The sequence below is a fragment of the Triturus cristatus genome, chromosome 12, assembly GCF_964204655.1.
Source record: "Triturus cristatus chromosome 12, aTriCri1.1, whole genome shotgun sequence".
Taxonomy (NCBI): domain Eukaryota; kingdom Metazoa; phylum Chordata; class Amphibia; order Caudata; family Salamandridae; genus Triturus; species Triturus cristatus.
In genome coordinates, this window is record NC_140595.1 from 386,191,770 (window position 1) to 386,206,595 (window position 14,826).

Here is a 14,826-nt window from a genome sequence, read left to right on the forward strand (position 1 = left end):
AAGCCAATTAAATGCAAAATTCATTTCTCTCATATTTACCTATTCTGTCTAAATGTCAGATCCTAAGTCAGAACCAGTCCTCTGTAGAAGAATTAGAGTTTTCTGCAGTCATGTAGAGTCATCATCTTCTCCGTCAGCATAGGGACCTCGCATCATCAGCTCGGGAAGAAGTGGCGCTAGACCTCTCTAGTCTACTATTATTTATACTAAAATTTACATTCTATAAAGTTACATTTCTTTATTCAGAACGGATGAATGGCGGAAATAATGTCATCTTGGTACTTTTTCGATATTCTGCGAGATTTTCTCACGCATAGTTTGTCCCAAATAATGAATAGCAGAATTGAACGTCCATGACTAATTTGTTACTTTTACGGATGTCTCTACTAGGTGAATTTGTTTCAATAGTGGGTTCACATCAAGTTCGTATCAACTTTTTCCGTCTTCCAGGGGCTCTTGGCAGATGTCCCGGACTTGTCATCATGCTTATGGCTTTTCAGTTCATCAGAGGTGCAAGGTCACAGGCAGAGCGAAGCCTTTTTGTAAATTTCCATCTACTCGAGTGCAGGCTGTAGATGGCAGCCATTTTCGGGTAGGCCACATTGGACAACTTAAGCAAAAATAAACATAAAACAGAATTACTGCACGGAAATGATTATACAGTGTTATTCCCCTGCTAATACCCTTATGTGTGTGTATTTATCTAGCCATTTGCGACATCAAAAGCCATTAATGCATATTAATTATAAGTGCAAACACAATAACATCACATAAGCAACATCGATTTCTGTCAGTTTGCTCACCAACTTAGTTCACTTATTATTTAGCCATGCAATAGCATTCCCACGTGTAATTCTCTTGTTAATAAGGTTGATTAGACAACATTTGACAAACTTTTAATAATGAATAATTAATCAGTAGTACTTTTAGTTATAACATGCGAAAATGAAACAGGTATTCGGTTTTAAAGAAAAAACCCTGCTCCATCAATACCGCTACCAACAGCCTATCGGTGGCGATCCAACCACCATCATAATGAGGCCATTTGTGAGTTTGATGTAATTTTTAGGTCGAGCATTCAAGACCTGTTGTAATTTTTCTTGTGGGATTAAAGCCATTCCCTTACTTTTGAATAGTATGTTTCAGTGTTCTTTAAATATGCTTGCTTCCTAGTGGTCAGCCCTGCCTCTTTGTCCCTCCTTTTTCCCTTCTGTTCCACCCATGCAGCAGGGACTAAGTACTGTGTCATTTCACCATGGTTCATTATGTGTTCTGTGAGGGACTATTTTTGTTTTGGTTTCTTAGTCTGTTACTGTTTGCCTGTGTTCAGCTTTGGAGGCATAGCAGCTTACACGTAAACATAGCATTCTTCCCTCCCACTTCCTCTTAATGCCACAGTTGTAATAGTGCAGCCTCCCTCGCAGTGTCTCCCGCCCTGTTGATTGTATTTATTTAGTCTTTTTTCATTTTTCAGATCCACAGTCAGTTGGACTTCTTTTTGGCAGACTATTCATTTTGTTTTGGGCTTTTTTTTAAGGGGATTGGGCTTATTGAAGTCTTGTAGTCTTGTCTCCCACATCTCTTTGTGCCTGCTCACCGCTCCCACCATTTAAAACAGCTGCAGCCTCGTAGCAGCCACCCTTTGTATCCTACTTTCAGGTAATTTTGAAGTGAAAGCACAGTGGTGCTTTCACTTAAAAATGCTAGTTTCCCTCCTCCCTGTTTGTTTTTGAAAATGGCGTGTGCTAAAAAAGTCGAGGGTCGTAATTGGCTGCCATAGTAGAGTCAGGCAAACGGACGCTGTACTGACAGGGCTGCTGCTGGTGGCCACACAGTGCACCGGGTGGTAAGCAGTATGCCCATGCACATTCTTGGATTTCACTGTTACATAGTACGATGATGTGAACATCATCGTTTGGGCAAGTGCACAGTGCAATCCTTAATAGTGTGCCACATTTGACTGTATTTCGTGCACGCAGTCTCGAGATAGTAAGTGTGCACGGAGGAGCCTGTGAAAATGCACCGCACTGTTTTTTCTGTATTTCGCGCCTGCAGCCACCGAGATAGCAAGTGTGCACAGGGAAGCCTGCGAGACGCACCACACTGTTTTACTGCATTTCGGTCCTGCAGCCCCGAGATAGCAAGTTTGAACAAGGGAGCCTGCGAGACGCACCGAACTGCAGCCTGTGGCGAGTAATCATGTAAAGCCTCCAATATCGAGTTTGCGCTACGTAAACCTGCAAAAAAGAAATATGAAGCCTTCTGAGGATTAAACCGTGGCGTCTCTATGGGGGTGCGGGGGGTGCGGACCGCACCGGGTGACACCCTCACATGGGGTAACACCAACAGGGCCGGTGTGCGCAGAGCAACCTAACCTTTTAGGAGGAGGAGGTGCCTGTGCGCAGTGCGCACTGTCTCCTCTCCTTTCTTTTATTTGCTTCCCTGTGAAATGGATCCAAAAAAGCAAATCACATTTGCTGGAAATCAATGTCGTATTTTTCTGACATTTAATTCCAAAATGCAGCATCGAGAATAAAAGTTTAAAAATATGAAAAATAAATAAGTAAATAAAGTAAGACAGAATGGTAGCTAACTGTCCAGATTGATTTTATTCACACCCAAACAGATTAGCGCCACTTTTACAGAGTTTGCCAGTGAAGCGCTATTTTTGTTGTCTTGGCTTTGTTTTCCCTGGGCTTGGAACTAGTGCACCAATCCTGGAGGTACTGCAATGTGAGGATTGAAAAACAAAATTTGTACTGCTGCTCTGTATCTAGGGATGTTGTCTTTTTTTACCATACTGCTTACATTTTGTAAGGATATAAGCAATGGCCATTGAAATGGGTCCATTCAGGGCCATGTTGTCATGTCCTTAACTTTTCAGGCAAAAGCACTCACTGATTTCTGAACAGTGAGTGTAAAAACGTTAAGGTAACCATGTTGTTCCTGCTTACATTTCACATGGTTTGCAAAATTTTGCATTCCCTATGATTGTTTACTTTTTCCAGGATGCTGTCACTTTTTTTGGGCCACATATTGCTCTTGCCCAGTGCGTAATTTAAATTGAGCCGCATCCAGGTGTTTATAGCTGGCAACAATTGGGTTGTAGTTGAAGGCAGTCTGAATTTTTCTCAGTGGGGCAGTATGGTGTTCAGTGGGGGAGAGGATTTGGTACTATGGCCAGAGCTGCTGAATTCAGAACTAGGGAACCAGGTTCAGCCTTAATAACCAGTCCGCCAGACCACTCTCCTGAGAGAGCACCATCTCATGCTAGACCTGAGAAGGCTTCGCAAGACATTAGGAGCCCGGTGTCGTAGCACCAGCAGGTGGACCCTAGCATGACAAGTTTAGGTTAACCTTCAAGGCTTGTCCACCACAATTCATACTGAAGTTCACCTCCAGTCTTGCGGGCAGGCCTATGAAGCAGTACACCCTAGAACAGTGACCCTGTCACTGAGATCACAGGACCCTTGAGAAGGGCCAGCTCTAGGGCAGTGCAACTGGTGTGACCACACCAGGTGCTCACTTTAGGTGGAGGCATCATTTTTGCAAGTATATTATGGTTTTAAAAGCGCTTGCTTCCTCCTTCCTGGCCTCCAGTAATTTTCGGTAACAATAAAAATGTCATGATGACTCTGGTGATTAATGTTCTTCCTAGAGAGAGATCGGAATTTTGTCTAATGGAAGATTTGACTCATGGAAAGGTAGCTCAGAGGGTTAATGTACCTGCTGCAAAGAACATGTACCATGCAGATCACAAAGAGCACATAATGTAAATAGGCCAGTGGGCTACTGCTTTTGTCAGAGAGATCCTTTTGTTACTTGCAGTTTATAAGTTAAAATCCTAACATAGAACAGTGAGCTATTAACTGTCATCTACTCCGCAGCAACACAAGTCAAATTTTTTATTAACTTTTGATACGTTTGAGCAGCAAACAATTTATTAGTTTAAATGGTCAGATCATGCTGTAGATCTTGCATTATGAGGCAAATATGGCAGAGCCATTAGTATTTAGAAAACATTTGCAAACTAGGATTTTTAGCCAATCATGTTTGAACTGCTGTTTTTGAAAAGGGAGAAGTGCTGATGACAGAAACTCCATGGCTCGGAGACAAATGGCTTGTGCTTCCACATTTTATCGTATTTGGGGACATTCTGTGATTAGAAGCATATCCCTCTTTGTGAACACATTTTACTGTCAATAACTCATTATAACCTTAGATAATCATCTGTATCCATTGGTTGATAAAACTGGGCAGTGAAACCAAACAAATACAAAAAATTGGGATGTTTGCGCATTCTGGCCACGCCTCTGGCTCTGCCCACTGATCCAATCCTTGGGTTATTCCCGCCCTCTGATTCACCGCCCACAGTTCCCCTACTTTTTTTCCCCCCACTTCGACCACTGATATATCGTGTTGCTGGATAGTGGGAACACCACACCAGTAAAAAGTACCATACCTATGATATTATAAATTCCAATAAACTGTTGACTAGCAGGTAGCCCACTGTACAACCTGATTAATGAATCATTATCACACTGTTGTTAACAGGCACATTTTGTAAATATAGGACCTACATTTACAAACGTACTAAGGATTCTGAATGGTCCCATTATTTGCCAACTGTGTCCACTGGCGGACTCGGGGCGGACTCGGTCCATGCGGTAAGTCGTGAGGGGGTGACACCATGAGCTACCCGCACCGGGTGACACCAACCCTAGTGACGCCACTAGGATTAAACACAAATCAGGTCGCGTATATTCTAATGCAAGTTGCAAGAGGTGGAATAGAACCTGGCTACTGTAAGAAGAGAATCAAAATGTTCAGCTTTTACAGTGCAGCCTGCAAGCTTTTACAAGCACGAGACCTCTCTGCTCCAGCCTCAGTCTCCAGGAAACGCAATGCCTTTTCGCCCAATTCTTCTGCCTGACAGGAAATTTCAGGGAGGGACAGACTCGTTTAGTACATGCTCGTAGGAGATTAGTTGTCTATTTATAAATACCTTTCGGGGGTACCAGGGGGATTGTGCAGATCAAATATTCCATTGTGAGTGACAGGCTCTGAATAGAAGTTCAGACTGAATTTAGACACTGTTCTGACATTCTGGAGTTGTTTCTAAGGAAAACTCACTTTAATAAACACGGCACATGATGAATCTTTCAAATCATTCAAATTGTAATTCTTTGTTTTCTTTATAAAATGATCACTTCCATTATTGCTGGGTTTTTTTGTCCAGTGTGTGTATTTAGTGAAACATTGCTTGCATGCTACACATGTATTGGTGTGATGTGAATGTATTACTGTAGTAAGGATCTCATTTATATGTATTGCTAAATAGAGCAAAACGTGAAGGGCCGTTTTGCTCATTAATATGAAGGGCTGCTGTCAGTGATCTAAAGGGCACAGGTTCAAATACTGACAAGGAAAACTCACCCTTCCATCCTTCCCAGGTCATGAAAATTGATGACCCTAAATGGGGTAATAGAAACACGTGTCATTTACAAACTCAGAAAGAGCCGACTTATAGTAGGAAGCACGATTTATGAAAATAAATTGTTTTTATTTGACTGTGGTGTCACAAAATATTTTTTGGTAAGAACTTGCCTATGTAAAATGTAATGATGTATGGTGGCCCCCTTATTATTTGCAGACATTTCTACCCAAATTGTCCTCACAGACAAGCAAAGAAAGAGGTGAGAAGCTGTATGTCAGAACATTTTTAACAAAAGTATTATCTGACATATCTATTGTGCCCTAAATATTGTTAGCAAAAATGTTGCTCCATTGGGGATACATTGACTCTTATGAACTACATTGCAGTACTAATATTCTGTTACCATACCAGCTGAGTGGAATTGGGTCAGACTGGGACCGAGCACCAGGGACATTTTAAGGACTTTGGGGGCCCTGGGCTAAATCTATATTGGGGGCCCCTGTTCGGAACTGATTTGAATTTATGATGCAATTTCAGCTCTTTTGTGCCCTCTTTGGCCGGGTCACTGACAGTATACATACGCAAATGTCCAAAAACTCCCCCATTTCTTAGGTGTTTGGTCCTATTGTGATCTAAAAGAAACCTTTTTCAAGGATATTGCATGAAAGATAAACACAACATTTCTTTGCGAAATGTCTGTAATAAACTCACACATTACACGCTTTTAAAATAAAGAAAAGGGTATTCAAAACAATTTGTTTATTAATTATTCAAGTTCATTAGGACAAGACTCTACCGAACAGAGCTGGCTCTTTGAAGGGGGGCCCTGAAAGGCTGGGGCCCTGGCCAGAGCCCACTTTGCCCACGCCTTAAAACATCTCCGCCAGGCACTAAAATAAAAATGGCATGCAAACAAGAAAGCTAAAAAAGTGGCCCATATTTGTAAATCAGGACAGTTTTGAACTTGTAAAGGGGCGCCACCTGAGTATTTTGCAGGGTATAATAGACTGCATAAATTTGTGTTTGCTGCAGGTAATGTCTGTTTCAATATCAGAGAAAACAAAAAACGGCCGACCTGGCCATAAAAGTTGCCCACAAACTTCAAAAAAACGGCCCATTTGGCACTGCCTGATTGCCCTATAGGCCAGTCCGACCCTGTAGTGGGAGAGTTATAAGGATTCATGAAGTATAATGGGAAACTTGTAGATTGCAAAAGCTGACACAGCGATGTCACTGCAATCCAAGGATGTAAATCACGCCTCTGCGCCATAGGCAGGGCCACTGTACTTATGCAATTATGTGCCATTGTATTTTTTGCATAATTTCAGATTTGCTTTATTTGCCACATAATCCATCATCTGCATTACGCGTTTGCGAAAGTTTGAGCTATTGGCATAGTAAATGACAATGCCTTTTATTTATGTGTTTTGAAAACCTGCAAGCGGTGCGTAAACACGCACTTTGTACTTACAGTCCTTGCTTACAAGAAGCTAGGCTGGCAGTAAAAGAGACGCATTAATACCAGCCTTGTTTCTCATAAGCAACGACTATAAGTACTAAGGGGTATGTTAGCAAGGGCCAGATCGCCGCTTTATCGGCACTTTTTGCCGATAAAGCGGCGATTATTTTATCGCCCAATTACCAAGCTGTTGCTAACAGTAGTTAGTGACAGCCTCCAGGCGATAGCGACCGGTTTGGGGCCCGCTTTGCATGTCAGCGATAAATGACATGCAAAGTGGGCGTACCCCAACTCGCTAACACAGCTATCGCCTATTAGCAATACCCGAGGCGCAATTAAAAAACGCACGCTAACGCGATTAGTGCCAGGATTTTACACCTGGTAAAAACCTGACTTAGCCATAATAGTGAATGGGAGGTGGATTCTACGGCTAAGTTCCCACCTGTCTATTAGCGAGATTTTGCTTAGCGATAGGATTTTTATTGCTGGAAATCTCACGTTGAAGATCGGATTCGCCGCTATCGCTGGATTTTTATCGCCATGGAGATAAACATTGGTAAAACTGTGTAATCTCCGTGATAGAATCCTGCGATAGGAGGCGATTAAAAAAATTGCGCTAAGCGCGGTTTGCGATATTTGTCACAAGTTGTTGCTAATATGCCCCTAAGTGCGTGTTTACACACCTCTATACAAAAGTAAGAGGCATTGTTGTTTACAGTGCCAATAGCTCAAACTCTCGTAAATGAAAGACCTATTGCATTGCAAATGCTTGTTATCCTTCTGAACTCTCCATGAACCACCACACCACCAGGAACAACTGCAAACCAATGAAACCCACAAGGAATTGCACACATTTAGCAGATGCAAAAATATGTCATGCAAATTAGTTTGATGCATTTCTTTCACTTGTGCCACATTTTTCTTCCCAGTGATAATTTCACTTATGAGGCCAAGACCATTATTGTGTCTTCGAATGCATCAAGCCTGGTTTTATGAAAACACTTTGCATTATTTGTGTACATAATTTTGATGACGGGCCAAGTTTCCAGTCCAGCCACTTTATTCTAAACGTTCTTATGTCTACCAGATACTGCTGGTAAAGGGACCACCAGCAATATGGTCTTCCTAAATAAATAAATAAAAAGGGTTCCTTTAAAATGTTGCAGGTGGCAGGTGGCAGACTGTCATAACAAAAGCATCACTACAATTACATACTTTTCTGTAAAACAATGGGAGAATAGTATATAGCTCTGTCAGCTCCAAATATCAAATGTGCTGTTCACTGTGGCAGATTCATCTGCAAAGAAGTGGTTTAATTGCAGCCATGCCATCATTGTGTTGTTCTGAAAGCACAGTACTGCCTAGCTAAAAAAAAGACGCAGTGCTATCCCAAACTGTCCTCGTAGGCGCCCGAGGAAAGAGAGGGCGTGTCAGCGTTCTGTGCAGAACACCTACAGACTCACACACGGCCGCCACAAAAACAATATCCGATTGAGTGAACATTACTGTAGCTGCCAAGCGGAAATGAGCATGCCTGTGTCTGGCTGTCCAGGCTTCCTGTGAACTCTGATACACACACACTGCCAATTGCACCTCGTCAGTCGCTCAATGAGGTGTGAAATTCATGTGCTGACAGCGTGCAAAACCGTTTACCAGTAGGCTCTGAAAGGCGAGGATTTTTTCTTTTTGACCCCCTGAAATTAGGTGCCTGTGTTTATGCGAGCTCTGTGGAGTTGGTCCAAGCAGACATTTCCTTGATTAAATTGGGGCTTTTATAACCTGTTGGATAATAAACATTAGTTTTATTTTTGGTAGAACATTACTGTTCTTTGTTATATGATTCTTTTCAAGACATCGAGGGAACTGCAGAATGAGTCTTCGTTTACCAAATGCTGCTAATTTAAATGCACCTTTCACTGGGAACAATTCAGAGGAGATTCAAGAGAAAGACATATCTTGTTGATATCTATATGTGAAGTAAATTTAGGATCATTCATTGGAAAACATAACAGCTAAAATGCAAACTTTATAGTTCTTCTCCTAAACATCCTAACAATAATGTTTTTCTTTTTTCTAATTTAAAAAATGTGTGATAAAGTCCCCAGGCACGCTCTTTCATGTTGCTCCTCTCATTTTTTTTTTTTAAGGAATAATGCGAGGATAATTTGAAGCTATTCAGTGCTCCATGCGTATATGTATACACACCAGGTGGGCTTTTGGTCAGCTCTCTTCGGCCTCTGATCTCTTCAAGTGACATTCACTTTGTCTTCCACGCACCACAGCCTACAACATGTGGCAGTGGGTCATCAAACTGCAGCCATTAGCTCTCTTTCCTGTGAGTGATGCATTTTGCTCTTTTAACATCTACCTAAAAAGTAGTCCACTTCTGTGAAGGTGTTCATAGGTAATTTTTGCTTTCCTTTCTTGTTTCTGTTTCAATTTATTCTTGTAATGCTTAATTTTTACTTACTTTTTGTAACTATGCACGTCAACTTTAGATGGCTGTATGTTTTTCTTTATATTACTTTTTTATTTCTAATTTCTATTGCTCTTTTGCAAAACAAGCAAGTAAAACACATGATTGTCAAGGTTAGACCTACTGGCTTTGCCAACGTTTGTCAGTAACTTGGTGCTGCAACCCAATGGTACTCTAAGTCTGCTTCCATACCTTGCATTTTGGAAGTGCTTCAGAACTAGGCAAATGTGGTAATAGGGCAATGTTCTGTAAATCCATGTCTAGAATCAGTAGCATGAAGCAGTAAAGGTATAGAGTACAAGGTCATTACTAATACTGAGAATTTCAGTATATTGCATGGCGACCTGCCTTACGAGTGGTCCAGACTTTAGTGAGATATCTATTGAATCAGTTAAATGAAGATGCCGTGGAAATTTACAATTGTTGGCTGGACTAAATACCCCCAATTACGACTTCCTTTGTAATAATGACAAAAATCATGCTGATTTTGATGCTTTTGGCCAATAATTTTGGATGTATGACGTTACAACGCATGCTTTTACAACGCATGCCGTTTTAACGCATTTTTTACAACGCAAAATCTGTTACAACGCAAGTCTTTACAACTCAAGTCTTTACATCGACTTGCAGTAGATGGCGTGCTAACATTAAAAAAGGGTAATTTACTATTCTAACTCCAGTCCACGTTGCAGTAGGGAAGGTGTTTGGATAGTAAACTACACTATTTTTAATGTTAGCACGCCATCTAGTGCAAGTCGATGTAAAGACTTGCGTTGTAATGGCATGCGTTGTAACAGATTTTGCGTTGTAATAGTTTCGTTGTAATGGTAGTGCGTTGTAAAAGTTGCGTTGTAAAGGTTGTTCCCCAATAATTTTTCCGGGTTCAATTTTAACAGGTGTCAATTGATTTGGGAAAAAGTGTGAGGGTGGTGTTCCAATGTGGATTTCTCTGCATTACATGTAATTCTGATATGTGCTGTTACAGGAGCAAATCAATAACATAATAACTATGAAAACAATATTGATTTGCACAAATATTTGAAATGAAATATTCTTTACAAAAATAGAGCCTTCCTATACTTAACTAACAAAAAAATATCAATAACCAAAATATAATCATTAGAAATGTCTCATTCTACTTATTCGATAACATATATATCAAAAACATAAATATCGCTAACTTTAAATAAATATATAATGTGTTAAAGATATTGAAACACAATATTGACTTCATTAATATTAAGTCAAATATAATGAAACAATATATAATCTCTATTTTAATTCAAGTAAAAACCTAAATGAATCTCTAAAAACATTAATAAAAATTGTAATACCACAATAATCATTTTATGCTACTAAAAAATCTTTAAACACACATCAAAAATGAATATGTACTTCAACAAGTAAATAGGAAACTATAATTACTTGTATGCCACACAATGCAGGAAGGTGCAGTCAGTGGTCTGACTGCAGCCATCTGTTTTATAGGCTCTTCTAAAAGCTTTGCAGACCGCCACTGTCAGACCGCCGCAACATGGCCTGATTTAACTCCTGATCTGGCGGGCAGTGGCACCACAGGTTTGGCAGTCCTACAGCTGACGGTGGAAGACTGCCGCCGCTGTAGGACTACCAAACTCATAATCAGGCCCTTAGGCTGCAAAATGATGAGACTCTGCCACATCACTGACATTATATTGATGAATACAATACCAAAACACAAAAATATCAGAAATGAAAAATCAATGACAAAAATATCAACTTCCTATACCTAACTAGTAAAACGACAAATAACGATAACACAAATAGCGTTATTAAAAATTTCCATTTATACATATATTGAAAAGAAAATTTCCTAAACAAACATTTTTGTTACTTCCCTTTAAATAAACATATAAGATGTAATAAATATCAATTGACACATTATTGACTACAATATTATCGGCAAAATAATGAAATAGTCATTAATGAATAAATAAAAAACACTTTTTACATTAAACAAATATTTCAAATAAACCTAAAACATTTGGTACAAATATTTAAATTGAATATAAATATATTACATCAACACATTCTTCACCATTCACCCCAATACATTATATAACTAAAATAATAAAATATACAAACATTTAAATAAAAATCTAAACGTTAATAAATGTATAAATATTAAAAACTATCAAACCATATATCATACATTAAAAATAGAACCTGATTAGACTTACCATAGAACCACACAACTGATAAAAAAATTCAAGCTAAAAGTAAGCCAACCAAAACATTAATAATTGTAACCAATAAAATCAGACAAACAATTAAATCGACAACATAAAAGGCAGCAGCACACACATTGAAACAACATAGGGGTATATTCACAAGAATGTGTGATAACTACCGCAAGAGTAGCTTAACGCAACTTTCAACATTGCAACCTATCACGTGAAAATGTCGCGGTGCCAACCAAGTATTCACAACACGGCGGTAGCATGCAATAGTCACCAGATAACTCTTCAAATGGCTGCGCAAAAATCAACACCACACCGCTAAAATGCGAAACGTGAACGCGAGAAATCATGCGATGAGGCCAATCACAGTACAAAAAGTAGCAAAAACCAGCCACAGGCTTGCTAAGCCCACGCGTCTGGCTGGAAAATGCACCATATAAACCACAGAAACAACACACCAGAAACAAGCCAAAGCACGTAGCAACATGGATGCACCCTCACCCAGCGCAGAGGCCAACGTGAACCCCACAACCCCCACAGATCTCCAGCAAGGAACAACGGGGACAGCCGAGGAGAAGAGGGTGAGGAAGACGGGGTGCAGTCCGCAGCAAAACCAGATCAGCGTCACGGAGGTGACAGAACACCACCAGCAACTGACCCAAAAGTAGACCACCTGGAATGCAGTCGGAGTGCCGAGTAGGCCAATCGAGGCGGTCAGGAGGTGTTGGCATGATGTGACATCCTAAACCAGGCACAAACCCACTGCCAACAGGAAGGCTGCAGCGGCAACAGGAGGTGGCAGTCCTGTGCCACAGGAGGCGTGGGAGGAAACCATGGCCACAGTCATCGGTGTGGAGACGGTGCAAGGAGTAGGGAGTACGGACACAGCTCGAGAGGACCTGACACAACATTAACAGGGTGAGTAACGACCAGGGACTGGCGGGACGGGGGAGATGGGCACAATGGCACACATGCACAACAAGGCGTAGCACACTGCACACCCACAATTACCCTCGATCATGTCCCTCATCCCCTTGGCACACTGCAGCACACACACATAGCAAGAACAGCACACCGACATTGATGACAATGTGGTACAATGTGCAAAGCAGACACTGCAGAACAGAGGACACAACAGGCTCTGCACATGCACAGAAATATGCCTAATATATCTGACAGAGCAGGAAACCGTGAAATGGAAATGTACGCGTATGACCTCATATCTGTCATGTAGTCCAGATGTACCTCGTACCTTAGCATTAGCCAGCACCTCCCAAAAAGTCACAATGTACATTGTCATACAGTCTGCATGTAACCCAGAACAATGCACCAACATAAAGTCAACACAATGTCAACATGCGTCTCCCCTTCACATTGCAGAGGGGCACACAACACCTCCAGCAGAGCACAGAAGACAACACATCTGTGATGCCGGAGAGGACCACCACACCTTCGACACCGATGCCCTACAACAGCCCATGTACATCCCATGCAACTCACCACCAGGACCCGGGCAGCCAAGCTACTTAGAGATGAACACGGAGCCTGCAACAGACCACACAACAGGAAGCACCCGCAGGCACAGCTGGCTCACGACACTTCACCCACCCACACATGGCACCCCAATGCCATGTGTCAGCATGCCAAAAGGAGGTGGGCCAACAGGTGTGGGTGGGGTCCCAACCCATGGAAGGCGAACTAGATCACATACGTTGGTGTCTATTACCCTTCAGGGACCACCTACACCCCACAAAGGAGACCCACACTCCCATAGGGACACATGCAGATGCACATTCACAGTACACAACCACGGGCATGCACATATCAGTCACACACCCACGTTGGCCCTGCATACGACAGCCCAGGCCACTCCCCTTATGAATTGAGTGGGTGACGACAAAGCTACATGTCCAAGCTCAAACCCGATGCCTGCAGTGACATACCTGCATCTGCTGTGCACAGCACAAGGTAATGTTGCAGGGCCCTGGGACCCCATGCATACAACAAGACCACAAGGACACATGCAGACATGATGTTGACCTGGCTAGGGCACTTGTGCCAGGCCCCTTTATTGGCAGGGCCACATGTACAGTGACGCCTGTGCTGGATGTGTGTGGGGTAGGTGCAAGCCAGGCCTCAGGGAGTTGATGGTGCTGGCAACAAATACAACAGTTAACACAATGAATTCGTAAACAGACAACACCAGCATCACAGGGACAACTGTGGAGCATCATGGAGGTAGCCGGAGCGAGTCCAGAGAGCACACACTGAGCAAACAGAAGTGTCTGTGAGTTGCAGCGCACTGAGGTCTGGGCACTACAGCTGAGTGCGCCCATGTGAAGAAAAAGTCTTGGATTGTGTTACTTCGAGAGATATTCCTGATGCAGATGCATTGAGGTGTGTTACACCTGCATCCTCTTCCTCATCAACGTCCCAGGTCTCCCACACTGCTTGTGATGAAATCGCTGTGCAACCTCTCCACAGCACAAAACGCAATCAGTAACGGACGATGGCTTGCGGTGCACTGAGTCAGTGGCACCTGGAGTGCCTAGTAGGGTATCAGTCTGATGACAGCATCCATGACAGGTGTGAGCAACTCCGTAAGTCAGGACCACCATTTCGACTCTGGCAGATGGCGGTTGGAGGTGGTCCTGGTGGTGGTGGCATGTGCCTCCTGTGGTGATGCGACATCCGGGCCGGTCAGGACCCAATTTGGTGTGTGAGCCCTGGTGGACCGCAGTTGAGGCTGGAGGCAGCGGACAGCGAAGGGCCACAGACACATGGCGTCGATGACCCAAAGGCCATTGCCTCAGAGGCCATCCAATATCTCAGAAGGAGGGGTCCCGGACCTGACCTGCACAGATTTAGTGGCCCAGGATGCACAGCGGCTGGCAAAGGCACCCTGCCATGGGACAGTTACTTCCTATGCAGTGCGGTAGGTCCATGTGCATTGAGCTGGTCCTCATTGATGTTGAAGGTGAATGTGGCGAAGGGACAGAGGAAGGTGACCTCCAGGGCATGATGCGGAAGGTCTAATGTTATCCGGAGGCAGCAAATGGTGGAGTGGAAAGTGACAGCCTCGTTTTCACCACCAATTCAGTATCAGCTACATGAGGATGAAAACTAGCCCCTAGTTCATAGACTCAGACGCCACAAATGTACAACCAGAGAGTGTCCATGAATGTCGGGGAACAGACTTAGTGGCACCGGTGCTGAGACGGGATGCAGTCTGCGA